General features: G+C 44.8%; 1 protein-coding gene across 1 annotated transcript in view; it reads left to right on the forward strand.

Annotated features, from left to right (window-relative positions):
• Window positions 1-13,922: 13,922 nt before the first annotated feature.
• The window catches only part of LOC146830525 (prolargin-like), an 82,690-nt gene continuing 80,656 nt past the window's right edge, over window positions 13,923-15,956 (forward strand). Inside the window, exon 1 of the mRNA XM_085604728.1 lies at window positions 13,923-14,058. The gene's annotated coding sequence lies outside the window, so the exon portion shown is untranslated. The remainder of the gene's footprint in view (window positions 14,059-15,956) is intronic.

The raw sequence follows: 15,956 nt of genomic DNA on the forward strand, positions 1-15,956 counted from the left end.
GAGTGCTCTTGCCTGAAAAGTTAAGGACATGACTACAGGGCCCTGAATGGACCCATTTCAATGCCCATTGCTTATATCCTTACAAAACGTAAGCAGTATGGTAAAAAGACCACATCTCTGTACGCAGAGCCGCAGTACACATTTTGTTTTCCAATCCACACTTTGCAGTACCTCCAGGATTGGTGAACTAGTTGCAAGCCCAGGGAAAAAAAAGACAAGAAAACAAAAATAGCGCTTCACTGGCAAACTCTGTAAAAGTGGCGCTAATGTGTTTTGGTGTGAATAAAATCAATCTGGTCAGTTTGCTATCAGCAGGCGCGCAACACCAATTGGACTCAAAGGGCTTGAGACAGCTTCCGGGGCACACACACAGCCGCACCGAGCACTTCACAGGTCTTTTAAAGACCATTTGCATGTTAATGAGGCCTTGCTGTTGTTTCACCCCTCCGAAGAGCCCCTGCAGCTCCACTCTGCCTATTGCTTAAAGATTAAGCCCCCCCCCCCCGAAAACAAATTTGCCTCCCCCCCCCCCCCCCGAAATTTGGCTCTAGTAGCGCCTCTGGCTACCAGTCTGTCTTACTTTACTTAGTTATTTTTCCTATTTTTAACCTTTTATTCCAGATGCTGCACTTTGGAATTAAAATACGACATTTCCAGCAAAAATTATTTTCTTTTTTGGATCCATTTCACAGGGGAGGAAATAAAATAAAGGAGAGGAAAGAGTGTAAAAACCCCGCCTTGAATTCTCGGTTTCCTGTAAGAGACAAACTGCTAGACAGAAAGAGAGGGAAGAGGGAAAGAGTTGGGGGGAGGGAGGAAGGCAGCTGAAGCGGCAGAGCAGAAGCGGACACTGTATTTTTCTTCTCTGTGTAAGAAGGAAAAGACAGAGTCCTGTTACTTCTCTGCCGCCCGTCCTCGAACGCCAGGAACGCCGAGCTTTATAGGCGATGGTGATTTCTTGCGTCCTGGGACACATTTTCAAAATAAAAAAGTAGGGGAACGGAATCGCTGGAAATGAAGAAGTAGGGGCACGCCGTGCCCTGCTGTTCCCCCCCACTTCGACCACTGGGTAGTGGTGAGCGAGCCAACAAATTAACAGGGAGAGCCCCGGAGCCGAGTTAAGGCTCTGGCTTGGCTCTTAGAGCCCATGCACGAGCCGAGCCCTGAAAATGTTTCTTATATAAAACACACAACAAATATTATTTAAAATATGGTACAGTCTCTTCAAAGTTCAAAAAAGTGTATTTCTTTAACATACGGAAGCTTTGACAATAATATGTCACTATATAGCGCTGCAGTGAGAAGTACTTATTAAAAGTGATATCTTTTAAACAAGAGTCATTCCTGCCTCTGACAGACTATTGTCTCGTGGACCCTTTATGTGGCCAAAATTATTATAGAGCAACATTAGTCTATTAAATCAAACACAACAGGTTTTTGTATAGTTGGTTTTCTGATTCATGTATTTGAACATGCTATAATGCATAAATATGAAGAAAAATTAGTTTTGGTGAAGTAAAATATTTGCCAAAGATCACACAATTTAAGTGGGGAAGCTGCAATTTATCCAGCTGTTATGTTTTCACTTTGTACAAATCAGCCTCTTCTTTTTATGTTAATGTTTTGTTTTCACCTCTTTGTACAGTTTTCTGCAGTTTTTATTTAGTGTTAACTCAAGGGTCTCCAACCTTTTCTGTAGTGAGAGCTACTTCTGCTCAAGGAAAGTCCTCACGAGCTACTAGCATATTTTATTACTGTAAAATAGTGACCAGATATGACACAACCTAAGCAAGATTATCAGTAGTGACCACCCCAGCAATACAGGAGAGGTTGCCACATGATACACCAGGATAAATGTTATCAGTATTAAATGTCTCTACCTGACTAATGAAATAACAGCCAAAGCATCACATGACCTCCAGCACAAAGGACATAACCACAACAGTACGTCTCCCCAACTCCGCTTGAATTATCATTAAACTATCAACTCTCCGGCATTGCCGCCATTGTCAGAGAGGGCTGCAATGTGGCTGGTCACGCTCTTAATACATCCATGATGGCTTCAAAATGCCAAACTAGACCAAAAATGCCCACACTAGTCCTGGATGAACATTACTATGCCATTCCCACTATTATGACACAGTTGTGCCAGAAATGAACCAGTTATGATTGGGGGGGCGGGCGAGAGGAAAATTATACTTCTGCTTGTCCTTGACACCAGGAAAACCTTTCAGGGAGCGACACTGTTTATTTTGTAAGGGAGACACAATGTCACACACACAGACACACATAAATGTGCACATATGCGTACACCCACCCAGATGGGACTCTTAATTGTCTCAACTCTTAGTCCATACCCTGTTCTCCTCTGCTCTTTGACTGATCATGCACCCAAATAACACATTAGTTCCACCCTTGCTCCTGTAGTCCGACATTTCAGTGGGTCAGCACGGGTTACCGCTCAGGCTACTGCTGGCACTCTTCTTTCATGGCCCATTCTTCACACACAGTATGCGACTGATAGAGCAGGGCCTACAACATATCCAGTCTCCTTGGGACTCCGCTAGATTGAGATTGGAGAAAGATGGTGATGTTGCAGACCCAATAGGCTGGCTTAGTGTGTATTTGATTGTCATGAGGTGTGTCATTGGTTTGCCTGGCTGTCTAAGTGTCTTGAGATTAGCAGTATTGCCTTCTTTAATCTGCACAGACTCTGAATGAAATGCATGGCTATAACTCTGAGAGCTGCTTTGAGGGTGCTAGTGATCTACCAGTAGTTCCAGAGCCACTCGTTGGAGACTCCTAGAGTTATTGAAGGGCCCTTACATAAAAACCAGTTACATTATACTAGGTCACATTAATTTATTTTAGGCACTGGAGATTTACCCAATATCACAGGATGCTGAGACGAAACTCGAACCTAGCTTGTTCAGTTCCATAATTGGAAGTTTTCGCGGTAATGCCACATCTTGGGTAGATTGAGGGTGGCAGGCATAAGGTCCATGAAAGCTCGGCTCATTAAGAGCTCGAAGTTCCAAGAGCACCTCAAGCTGAGCTACAGTCAAACTTCAGGCACAAGCCAACCCCATTTTAAGCATTCAGAGGGTCCCCCATCTCTAACTGGGGGAGTGGGAACAGAGGTTTACTTGCCAATGAAGCAGCAGGTTCAGTGATACCAGGGCCAAGGCCTGTGAATAGCTTTCTGCACCTCTGTTATAGTCTGTGTGGGGGTTCTGAGAGTGTTTCTGTAATTTAGCTTGCGTAAGATGCATGCAGTATTATACTGTAGGATGGGGCATGCATTATACTATTCAGATAGTTGCAGTGCATGCCTCATTGGATGAGCAGTCACCGGGGCAAGGGAATCATAAATGTCCCCCCAAGAATTAATGTGGAATTGAAATGTCTAATAGAGTAAGGGCCTGATTCACAAAGGTAACGGTACACTTTTGTGTAAGTTTACAAAAAATGTTATATTCACAAACTACAAGTTTATTTTTACTAACTGTAATCTTCTATCTCAGGAGATGCTGCAGTAGGGGTGGAGAGCTCTGCACATAAAAAGATTGGACAGGCCTAACTTTTTATGTTCAGAGTATCTGCCATGAGTGTGGAGTCTTCAGAGTCGTAAAATTGCTGTTTAGTAAAAACTTGTAGTTTATGAAGAGCAAAAAATAGTAAACTTATACAAAAGTTTAAGTTTACTTTTGAATCGGGCGTTAAGCGTGTTGTCTGTTTACTGCCAGATGCTGAGGTGAAGTAAATAACTGTGTTATCTCAAGTAAGATATTGTGTTGGGCTGAATTTGTTCTCACCAGGTATGGCAGAGTTACAAATGTGAGCATTTCTTATTCTGATATCTCATTACAGTACATTGCACATTCTCAGGTTATAGTCAACCCCACTGGAATTATGCAATTTTATGGCTGTGGTGTTTTCCGCAAAATTATGTGTTTGCCGCATTTTACGTATAATCTATCATCTTCTGAATAATCTGCAGATTTAAAAAAAAAAATCATAGCTCGAAGGGATCAAAAGATACTAAAAAAATGCTGCAGCACATGTTGTAGTGCAGTTTAAGACCCTTTGTAAAAGTTGACTGTTCACCTTTCAAATGCTTATTGCTATACTTGTGGTAAGGTGCACCCCCGGACCAGACAGTGTTAATAACTGTAAAAATAACAAAATAATGAAGTAATACTACCACAAAATGTCACCGCATTCCAGCACATAATTTGCCATTTCTTGCTGCATAATTTAGACAACTCTCCTGCATAATTTGGTCCTCCCCTACCACATAAATCCAGTGGCCATGGTGATACTCTTTATATAACCACACCTCCACGCACTGGGACTGATCATAATTTAGTTTCATAAAGGGCGAATATGGGTTATGAAATGTGGGATGATAGACACACGGTGGCATTAATGTTAATTATCTAGACTTACCTCAGAACTAAATAACCCTAGCCAAGACCCTTCAGCTTATCCTTGACTGCATACTCAACATAACAGTCCAAGTCAATGGCATCTGTGCCTTATGCCTCCACGTACTGAAGATGCTGAGGAACATTTTCAAATGGCTCCCAGTAAACAAGAGGAAAATCATCATCCCCACTCTTGCCGCCAGCAACCTAGACTACAAGAACACCCTCAATGCTGGGATAAAGAAGCATCTCATCAGGAGGCCACGGAACATCCAGAACTCGACAGCCACAATAACTCCCAACCTCACTTACACATCTCACCTCACCTCAAGGAACGACACTGGCTATCCATACCCCAACAAGCCCATTTCAAACTCCTCCACCAAACTTTTAAGGCACTCTAGCCCAGCAACCTTCCAGACACCTCAGCTCAGTAAGACTCCTACTTGCGCACAACCCATGCATATGGAAAACCAATCTGGCGGTTGAGCCTTCTCCTACATCGCTCCTAAAGCATGAAGCGACATGCTGTCACACATCCAAGCCTCCTCTTTTTTTCTTTAATTCCACAAGAAGCTGAAGGTCTGGATTTTCGAGTAACCACGTTAGGCCCTAGGTTTGTCTAATTTTACACCTGCTCAGCGCCATGATACCCTCCTGGGTCAGAATGTGTTTTACAAACCAATATAACATGATGGCCCGAGAGGCAACTGCACTTTATGGAGCGTTCAGTTCAAACTGCTTCAAAACCCAACCATGGCTGGAGTATTCTGCTAGTCTGGATGATTGCTTTGTTTCCCATGTTGTGAGTCTGCTTGCCTCTGTGCCCACATCCATATATTGGAAGGATAAAGAGGCAATAGGAATCCCTTGTTTGTGTGGGGTCACAACCTATGCAAATGAGGGAATGTCCTTTCAATATAACACTGGCTTTACATGTGAGCAAGCTCTTCACTATTACAGAAGGGGCGGCACAAGCATCTGTGTCCCCTTCTGTAACCAGGGCACCTGTTTGACTGCAGTTAATGGTTTTACACTTCTCAGGCATGAAAATTACTCTAAGTTGTTAAGAACACTGCTTTCCTTTTTCCAAATGTGTTGCTTTTTTTAAAACTGTTTCATAAATGGAAGTACACCACAAAAGAATGACATGAAAATAAACCGTTCCAAAGTTCACAATATGCAAAGAAATAGGTGAAAGCGAGAGTCCTCTGCACACGTAATATTAACTCAATGAAAGTTCATCCAGTAATTTGAGTGCAAATGTCAATGAAAGTCCAAATGAATCCGATTCTTGTCTTTAATTCAAACAAAAAACAAAGAGCATCCAGCCAACGCGTGTTTCGTCTTATCGGGAAATATCCCTCGACTTCTTCAGGGCTGGGAAGAATACAATAATCATTGTATAATCGCGTTGCATCACATTGCTGTAGTATTGTTAAATTACTCACATCTAATAAAAGATCCAAGTATCACCTTAATGTGGAAACCCTAAACTCATTGTAAATTAAAATGTGACAATTTACTCGCTCCTCAGAGCGTGTGAGTATGAAAAAAGGGAATTATATCTCTCCAATCTATACATGAAAGTGATGTGATAGGTGCCAGTCCAGCGTCGCTTGAACAACCGTATAGCCCGCAGCACAAGAAATCACAAAATGTACATTAAACACGATGGAAGGCAGTATGTAGGTACAGTAGAAACTACATGTATTATCTAGCTATGGGAGCACAATCAAGACTCAAAAAGAGTGGTACCTGTACTTCTTTGCCAAGTCTTTTCAACGATCTATAACACAAAAATGATAGAAAGTGCCAAAGTAAGGGGAAACTGTATTATTGGAAAAGGGCCAGGAAAATTAGTGGTAGATAGAATGTCATGAGTTAATGACGGATCCTCACCCCTCCGTCGGTTATATTTACGGCCCGGCTGGCCAATAAATGAGAGTATTCTCAGAGTTCTCACAAGCGCTCATGTAGTGTTCGCCAATATTAAAACTTAAGTGATTAATAAGGTATTTTAATATCCAACCAACTGCTGCATTACTGGGTTACAACATAAGCTGATTGCAAACAACAACTCTTACCTATATTAGGATATGAGTCACAGGACCTACATGAGATGTGCGGGAAAAGATTCCATTCCACACGTGGTAATTAGTAGAGACCTGCAAAGTGTATTGTACCCCATTAGAGTCCGAGAAACAGCCTGCTAATGTCATTGCATGTGTAGTTCACAAAAACAAACCCAAAGGGAATGGCTCTTACCTTGAGGAGTGCGCTACAGGGATATGTGTGCATCGGTCGAGTGCTCTGCTCCGGTTGAGGACAGATGCACGACCCGAAAGTGCTGTTTTATACCAAAAGACAAGCTCAAAACGACTAGAGCGTAAACTGCCAAGTTGGCATATTCAATCATGAAAACTTTATAATACGTTTTGTTCCTGTCTCTTGAAGATGTGTTTATGCTAGTAACTTGAAACCAATAATGAGAAAAGATATTTTATGCCCGAGGGAAATAAAATCTAGGACCAGCGTGATTCAAAAGGATAATTCGTCCAATGTCGGATCGTGTGATGAAATGACCCGGTGCTGAATATTACAAAGTGTTTACAGGCCGTACTTGTCGGCCCAAGAAAAAGTTACAAAGTAGGGAAGTGATTCGAGCCAAGTTGGATTGGGTGATTATATTTTTGCTTATCGTTCTAGAGCTCCTAAGGTGTATGTGACTAGTCCTTGTAACACGCAAGTATAGTGTCCACTCATATGAGATGCGCGCTTATAGTTTTCGGAGGTGTATCACAGGGTCGTCATTCATTCTGTCAGAGACCTAGAGTGATCATGTCAGAGGCAACTAAGTCTTAATGAACCCCAGTGGGGTGTGGTATATCCAGCATTGTAACTAAGGTTTAAATGTCAAGTTCATTATTACCCTAAGAAAAAGACATTAGATTACGAACCTGATTGTAAGTTAGGTTGTACAGGCAATGCCAATCGTTGTGATGAGCTTCAGTGTAAGTACCTGTTGCAAAGTCATCCTGTGCCCTAGGCACCCCCTGACATTTTGCTGACTGATACTGGTGGTAACTGACTCTGACTGACCCTGGGCTCTGCTTAACCAGGCCCAGGGCCAGTGCTATGCTGAAAGTAACACATTAGAATACAGTTAAAACACCTACATACACTAGGGTACACAATGGTATGGTGGGGTACCCCTGTGATTGGCATGACCTACCCTATAAGCCCCTAGTGTATAATAGGGCAGGGGGATTGAATCTACCTAGAAGTCCTTAGTACCCTGGGGCATGGCAGTTTAGAGGCGAGCAGCTCTTTTTGCACTTGCATGTGTGTACTGCTGAAGCCTGAGGTCAGTTTAAAAACAGCCCTGGGTGCCAGGACTGCTTTTAAGAAGTAAATTGTGCCCAAACCCGGCTTTGGTGTTTGGGGCACTTAAAAATGGATAACCTACAATGTTTGGCATATTAGGGACCCCCAGGGCCTCCCCAAGGTATCCCAGGGGTGGGCGATCAGATATGTAGTATAAGGTACACCCTTATAAAATGAGTTATTATATGCCTGGGTAAAGTGAAATTTCACATTTCACTCCCCAAAATGTGGTAAAATGCTGCTCAAATTCGACTTTGATGCTAGGAGCACTGTGGAGGGAGGATCTGCAATATTTCTACAGATTCTGAACCCCTAAAGTCTCCCCTAGTTGCACATGGGGTAGGGTTCCTGTAGATATAAGTTAAGTACTTATAACATATGTTTTTGTAAGTCCTGGTGCTGGAAAAATTGCCCAAGTCCTTTTTCACATTGCAAATCCCCTGGTACATAGGTTAACATGGTAGGAAGATGTTGATTAATAATTATTGATAGGAGAGGGCTAGAAAAGCCATTCAAAGACTTCCCAGAGTGGGATTATTAAATCCAGCAATATCATATTGTTGAATTTCTCCTAAAGTGTACATACAAGAAGTTATAAGACCAAATTCAGCCTTCCAGTGGTCTGCCCTGATTGGTCAGAGTTAAGTGGACTACCCAGGCTGCCTTGTAAAGGTGATAAAGAGCCCCTGGGGTTGACCAGCTCTGCTGGGAGGGCAGTGTGCTGCTCCATAGGAATGCCAGGCCAGGGGGAGGAGTTGTAAACCATAGTCTTCAAAGAGGCGAGCAGAGACCAGTGTCATTTACGGCTCTGAACTTACCACCTCAGGCAGATGGTAGGATTAAGGAAGGTATGAGCAGATGCAGGGGGGAGAGTCTAAGTAAATTAGCCACCCTAGGGGTGTGTTTAGCCAGCTCTTACCTCCTTGCTGGAAAATCAGCCATTATGGATTTGGAAGATTTGATGCACTCTGGGACAAAATAATGCCACACTCTACAGGATGTGGTCATTTGAGGAGTTACCCTGCTCCCATTGGGCAGAAGTGACGTCCTGCATGACCCAGAGAACTTGGAATAAGTATCTGAGAGGGGCAGAGCCTCTTAGATCTGCTGCTTGAAACTGAAAAGAATAAGAAGGGTCTGTCTACGCTGAAGATTTTGAAGTGCATTTCCAAAGGCCAGGACTCTGCGTTTGTGCCTTTTTGCACCATTGGAAACTACAGCCCTATGGATCAAACCTGCTTCAAAAGGACTAAAGAGTGGACTCCCTGCAAGCTACAGGTTAACAGAGCTCATCCCCACAAAGAATTCCCAGCCTGGAGTGCCAGTGGATTTGTAAGGGTTTTGTTCATGTGGATTGCGGAATCGAAGTTTCACACTTTCAAGGACCCTCTTGGAGATTCCAGAACCTTGGACTGTGTGTTGGATACTTTGGGACCCGCAAGCAGAACTTCAGGAAGGAGTTCTAACTGGACCCGTCTGCTGGAGAAGGCGGCACTGCACAGTGGTGAGACATTCTCCAGAACCGCTTCTAAAGGTGTGTCCCTGTCAGAGAAAACGAAATGACTAAAAGGGGCACTGTTGGTTTCTAAGCACTAGAAAGTGTCTAATCTTTAAAAATTCATATCACTGATTCTCTAAGTGGATTTTTTTCATTTTGGTGTCATGTAAAAGATAACAATATTACCTATTTTTATAAATTGGTATTGGATTTTTATTTTGTGTTGTGTCTTAATTATTTACTGAATTGGTGTTTTTAAATGCTTTACATACCTGTCTTTGAAGTTAAGCCTGCCTGCTCGCAGCCACGTTACCCAGGGTTGAGCATAGGAATAATTTTCTAAAACCTATGCTGAGTCCTATCATGTGTTAGTGCCTTATTGCCAGTGACAGACCTACATTTGCCCCTACCAATAATCCACTTTCTAACAGTACCCCAGCCATATAATACCATATGGAAGACATGAGTTTCTAAGTTTGAAAAGGGGTGTGTTTTTGACAATTAGGTTATTATGATAAGCAAGGAGGCACCTTCTGCTTTGTAAAGTACGTAGGCAATATTCTAAATAGAACGACAAAACAATTGGGTGACATGTCCTGGGTAATTCAAAACGTTAATACTTTGGCAAAATATAAAAATAGATGGTGCTTAACAGTGACAGTGATTACGTAACAGTAAAGTTTGCTGGTATTGTCAACTTTTGATCAAACCTGTGATAACATGAAGGCTGAAAATATAGAGTAGGATTAAGTTGTCCTGATTCTTAATCCCCCAAGAAATACTGCATCTCATGGTCACTGTTGAGGCTGTGTTCGACGGTGCGGAGGCGCATGATCCAGAATGCCTCCGTGTGTCTGAGTTCTCTGTTGCCACCACGTGGGCTGGGTTCCACGATATCAATGCCATAGAAAGTAAAGCGTTTGTGTTGTCCTTGAGAAGGACAGACGGCGGCATGGAGTGCCATTGGGTATCTAGCGTCTTGTTAGTGTAGGGCCCTGGCATGTTCCCCAATCCTATCTCCAAGGGGTCTGATGGTTCTACCTACATATTGGCCCTGGCACGCGCATACAATGACGTATGCTACATATCTTGTGTTACAGTTGATAATATATCTTATGTTATATGTTCAGTAAATTCTTTGGTATTGTGTTTGGCCCATCTGCAAACACCGCAGGAACCACATTTATAAAAACCTATGGACCGAGGTGTGAGTCGTGTGGAGTCACCACGAGTCCGTGGGATCGAGGGGCTAAGTCGATTTCTGAGTGTCCAGCCCCGTCTGTAGGTGATTTGAGGATGAGAAGCAATATGATTAATTTTCAGTGAATTATCTGCTGTCAGGATCCTCCGGTGCTTGCTCAGGCTTTTCTAAGGATGAAGCTGGTCTCATTGTAATCAGTTATCAATCTCTCTGGTTGATTGCGTTGTGGTTTCCGAACCTTGTTCTTTAGAGTGTCATCCCTTGACTTGACTTTTAAACCTTAGTTACAATGCTAGATACCCCACACCACACTAGGGTTCAGTGAGACTTAGATGCCTCTGATCACTCTAGGTCTCTGACAGAATGAATGACGACCCTGTGATACACATCCGAAACCTATAAGCGCGCATCTCATATGAGTGTACACTATACTTGCGTGTTACAATGACTAGTCACATACACCTTAGGAGCTCTAGAACGATAAGCAAAAATATAATCACCAAATCCAACTTGGCTCGAATCACTTCCCTACTTTGTAACTTTTTCTTGGGCCGACAAGTACGGCCTGTAAACACTTTGTAATATTCAGCACCGGGTCATTTCATCACACGATCCGACATTGGACGAATTATCCTTTTGAATCACGCTGGTCCTAGATTTTATTTCCCTCCGGCATAAAATATCTTTTCTCATTATTGGTTTCAAGTTACTAGCATAAACACATCTTCAAGAGACAGGAACAAAACGCATTGTAAAGTTTTCATGATTGAATATGCCAACTTGACAGTTTACGCTCTAGTAGTTCTGAGCTTGTCTTTTGGTATAAAACAGCACTTTCGGGTCGTGCATCTGTCCTCAACCGGAGCAGAGCACTCGACCGATGCACACATATCCCTGTAGCGCACTCCTCAAGGTAAAACCCATTCCCTTTGGGTTTGTTTTTGTGAACTACACATGCAATGACATTAGCAGGCTGTTTCTCGGACTTTAATGGGGTACCATACACTTTGCAGGTCTCTACTAATTACCACGTGTGGAATGGAATCTTTTCCCGCACATCTCATATCGGTCCTGTGACTCATATCCTAATATAGGTAAGAGTTGTTGTTTTCAATCAGCTTATGTTGTAACCCAGTACTGCAGCAGTTGGTTGGATATTAAAATACCTTATTAATCACTTAAGTTTTAATATTGGCGAACACTACATGAGCGCTTGTGAGAACTCTGAGAATACTCTCATTTATTGGCCAGCCGGGCCGTAAATATAACCGACGGAGGGGTGAGGATCCGTCATTAACTCATGACATTCTATCTACCACTAATTTTCCTGGCCCGTTTCCAATAATACACTTTCCCCTTACTTTGGCACTTTCTATCATTTTTGTGTTATAGATCGTTGAAAAGACTTAGCATAGAAGTACAGGTACCACTCTTTTTGAGGCTTGATTGTGCTCCCATAGCTAGATAATACATGTAGTTTCTACTGAATATACATACTGCCTTCCATCGTGTTTAATGTACATTTTGTGATTTCTTCTGCTGTGGGCTATACGGTTGTTCAAGCAACGCTGGACTGGCACCTATCACATCACTTTCATGTATAGATTGGAGAGATATAATTCCCTTTTTTCATATTCACACGCTCTGAGGAGCGAGTAAATTGTCACATTTTAATTTACAATGAGTTTAGGGTTTCCACATTAAGGTGATACTTGGATCTTTTATTAGATGTGAGTAATTTAACAATGCTACAGCAATGTGATGCAACGCGATTATACAATGATTATTGAATCCTTCCCAGCCCTGAAGAAGTCGAGGGATATTTCCCGATAAGACGAAACACGCGTTGGCTGGATGCTCTTTGCTTTTTGTTTGAATTAAAGGCAAGAATCGGATTCATTTGGACTTTCATTGACATTTGCACTCAAATTACTGGATGAAATTTCATTGAGTTAATATTACGTGTGCATAGGACTCTCGCTTTCAGTTTTGTGCAGGATTCTTCCTTCACACATTTGGGGTTTTGAGGGTGTTTCCCCCACCTACTGCACCGCACCAATAAGGAGATGAACACACTACACGCATAATCAGCGAGGCGCCACCACTTCCTTTATCCTTTACACCTTCCAGCGAAGTAATCTGCAAAGAAATAGGTGTTGGGCAAATTTCAAAGAGTAAGTAGTCAGTCTTCCTAGTGCATAATGTGAAGGCTTAGGTGTGGGAACAGGGACCTCCTTAACCTTGAGCTATTAGAATCTGCTTGGACTCCAGGTGGTTCCGTTGAAGATTTGCCTGCCGCTCATTATAAGGGTGGGGCTTTTGAGTATAGGCATCAGCTCTTACTCTCAATGAACTGTACTGTGGGCCTGTTTGGAAGAAGATATGATGTAATCTTGGCCTTGTAGGCTTCCTCCGGAATTGACAAATATTGGGCCCACATTGGCCCACCCAAACATACCTGTGGCTCATCCAGAGGAAAATTCCTGGAACCGGGCCTGGTTACAAGCCTCAGTGTGTGTTGCCCACCATGCCACCAGTGTAGAATGTCAAACTAGGTCGCGCAGGAGACCGCTGGCCGATGAGAGAACACGCACAAACACTCAGTTTCTGGTGGGGGAGTGGCCCCAAGAGCAGTGGCATAACACAAAATTATGGCCCCCCTGCAGAATCAGATGAGGGGGTCACTAAGTATCCCATATCTCGCCAATATCCATTAGCCTTGGGCTGAATGGGGGCCCCATGAAGTGGTTGGGGTCCGCTGAAGAGTTGTGGGACCCCCTGATCTGCGGGGGCTGCAGGGGCGGTAGGGGCTTGCGTTACGCCCCTGGCCTTGAGCCGTCCACCTCCTGTTTATTTCGTCCCTCGGGCCAGGCCGGGCCACAGGTCCGTGTGATGCAGTAGCCAGTGGCGCAGGGCCAGGTGGTACACTACAGTTTCCAGGGCTTGTTCTGAGATCCATAATACCGTAAGGTGTTATCCTACTGCACACATGGTGGTGAAAGGTCTTATGTGAGCCATGTACAGACTGAGGACGGCGAAGAGTCTTCATTGCATGTAAGCCATGCACAGAGGAGGCTGGAGGGTTTTAAACATGTTAGCCATGTTCAGAGGAAGGTGAAGGGTCTTATCTGCATTTGTTGTGTGCAGAGGAGGGCACAGGGTCTTGTGCACAGATTCGTTTTATGCAGAAGAGGAAGAAAGCTGTACTAATGTAGTATAATGTTGTCTGTTAATCTCTTTACGTGTCGTTCCTGCACGGCCCTCTCTCTCGCCGAGCCCTGCGGAAGGGAATGTTATTAGTGTTCCGGCTGAGAAGCCGCTGCTGTGGAACACATCTTGAGAACTTTGGCTGGCAGACAAAACGCTCCTTGTCCTGCCAGGCCCCTCTCCCCTCTCCCCGTCTTCCCTCCCTCCATCCCAGATGGAATCTCCGGAGGCAGTGCAGGCAGTGAGCTCAGCATACTGGCAGTGCAGAGACTGAGAGCTGAGCTGGACTCAGGAGGAGAGGGAGAGAGACAACGCCCTGGGAAGAGAGTGCTCCTCAGGTAAGAGACCTCATACGGACATTACTAACCTTCGAGCAAAGTTCCAGGGCCCACGAGGTGCGAGCATTCGGACAGAGCGCTTCTGGATAAAACACAGCACCCTGAGGATAGCGCTATTCCAGACGAGAGACGGCAGCCTTATGGTAGAGAGCATGGAAGGCGAGAGACAGCACCCTGAGGATAGAGCTATTCCAGACGAGAGACCGCAGCCTTAAGGTAGAGAGCATGGAAGGCGAGAGACAGCACCCTGAGGATAGAGCTGTTCCAGAAGAGAGACCGCAGCCTTAGGGTAGAGAGCAAGGAAGTCGAGAGACAGCACCCTGAGGATAGAGCTGTCCCAGAAGAGAGACCGCAGCCTTAGGGTAGAGAGCAAGGAAGTCGAGAGACAGCATCCTGAGGATAGAGCTGTTCCAGACGAGAGACCGCAGCCTTATGGTAGAGAGCATGGAAGGCGAGAGACAGCACCCTGAGGATAGAGCTGTTTCAGAACAGAGACCGCAGCCTTAGGGTAGATAGCAAGGAAGTCGAGAGACAGCACCCGGAGGATAGAGCTGTTCCAGAGGAGAGACCGCAGCCTTATGGTAGAGAGCATAGAAGGCGAGAGACAGCACCCTGAGGATAGAGCTGTTTCAGAACAGAGACCGCAGCCTTAGGGTAGAGAGCAAGGAAGTCGAGAGACAGCACCCGGACGATAGAGCTGTTCCAGAGGAGAGACCACAGCCTTATGGTAGAGAGCATAGAAGGCGAGAGACAGCACCCTGAGGATAGAGCTGTTCCAGAAGAGAGACCGCAGCCTTAGGGTAAAGAGCAAGGAAGGCAAGAGAAAGACAGCACCACGTGGAAAGAGCAGGTAAGAGCGAGCATTCGGACAGAGCGCCTTTGGATAAAACACAGCACCCTGAGGATAGCGCTATTCCAGACGAGAGACCGCAGCCTTATGGTAGAGAGCATGGAAGGCGAGAGACAGCACCCTGAGGATAGAGCTATTCCAGACGAGAGACTGCAGCCTTAAGGTAGAGAGCATGGAAGGCGAGTGACAGCACCCTGAGGATAGAGCTGTTCCAGAAGAGAGACCGCAGCCTTAGGGTAGAGAGCAAGGAAGTCGAGAGACAGCACCCTGAGGATAGAGCTGTCCCAGAAGAGAGACCGCAGCCTTAGGGTAGAGAGCAAGGAAGTCGAGAGACAGCATCCTGAGGATAGAGCTGTTCCAGACGAGAGACCGCAGCCTTATGGTAGAGAGCATGGAAGGCGAGAGACAGCACCCTGAGGATAGAGCTGTTTCAGAACAGAGACCGCAGCCTTAGGGTAGAGAGCAAGGAAGTCGAGAGACAGCACCCGGAGGATAGAGCTGTTCCAGAGGAGAGACCGCAGCCTTATGGTAGAGAGCATAGAAGGCGAGAGACAGCACCCTGAGGATAGAGCTGTTCCAGAAGAGAGACCGCAGCCTTAGGGTAAAGAGCAAGGAAGGCAAGAGAAAGACAGCACCACGTGGAAAGAGCAGGTAAGAGCGAGCATTCGGACAGAGCGCCTCTGGATAAAACACAGCACCCTGAGGATAGCGCTATTCCAGACGAGAGACCGCAGCCTTATGGTAGAGAGCATGGAAGGCGAGAGACAGCACCCTGAGGATAGAGCTATTCCAGACGAGAGACCGCAGCCTTAAGGTAGAGAGCATGGAAGGCGAGAAACAGCACCCTGAGGATAGAGCTCTTTCAGAACAGAGACCGCAGCCTTAGGGTAGAGAGCAAGGAAGTCGAGAGACAGCACCCGGAGGATAGAGCTGTTCCAGAGGAGAGACCGCAGCCTTATGGTAGAGAGCATGGAAGGCGAGAGACAGCACCCTGAGGATAGAGCTGTTTCAGAACAGAGACCGCAGCCTTAGGGTAGAGAGCAAGGAA

Source organism: Triturus cristatus, chromosome 5_1 (genome assembly GCF_964204655.1).
Source record: "Triturus cristatus chromosome 5_1, aTriCri1.1, whole genome shotgun sequence".
Taxonomy (NCBI): Eukaryota; Metazoa; Chordata; class Amphibia; order Caudata; family Salamandridae; genus Triturus; species Triturus cristatus.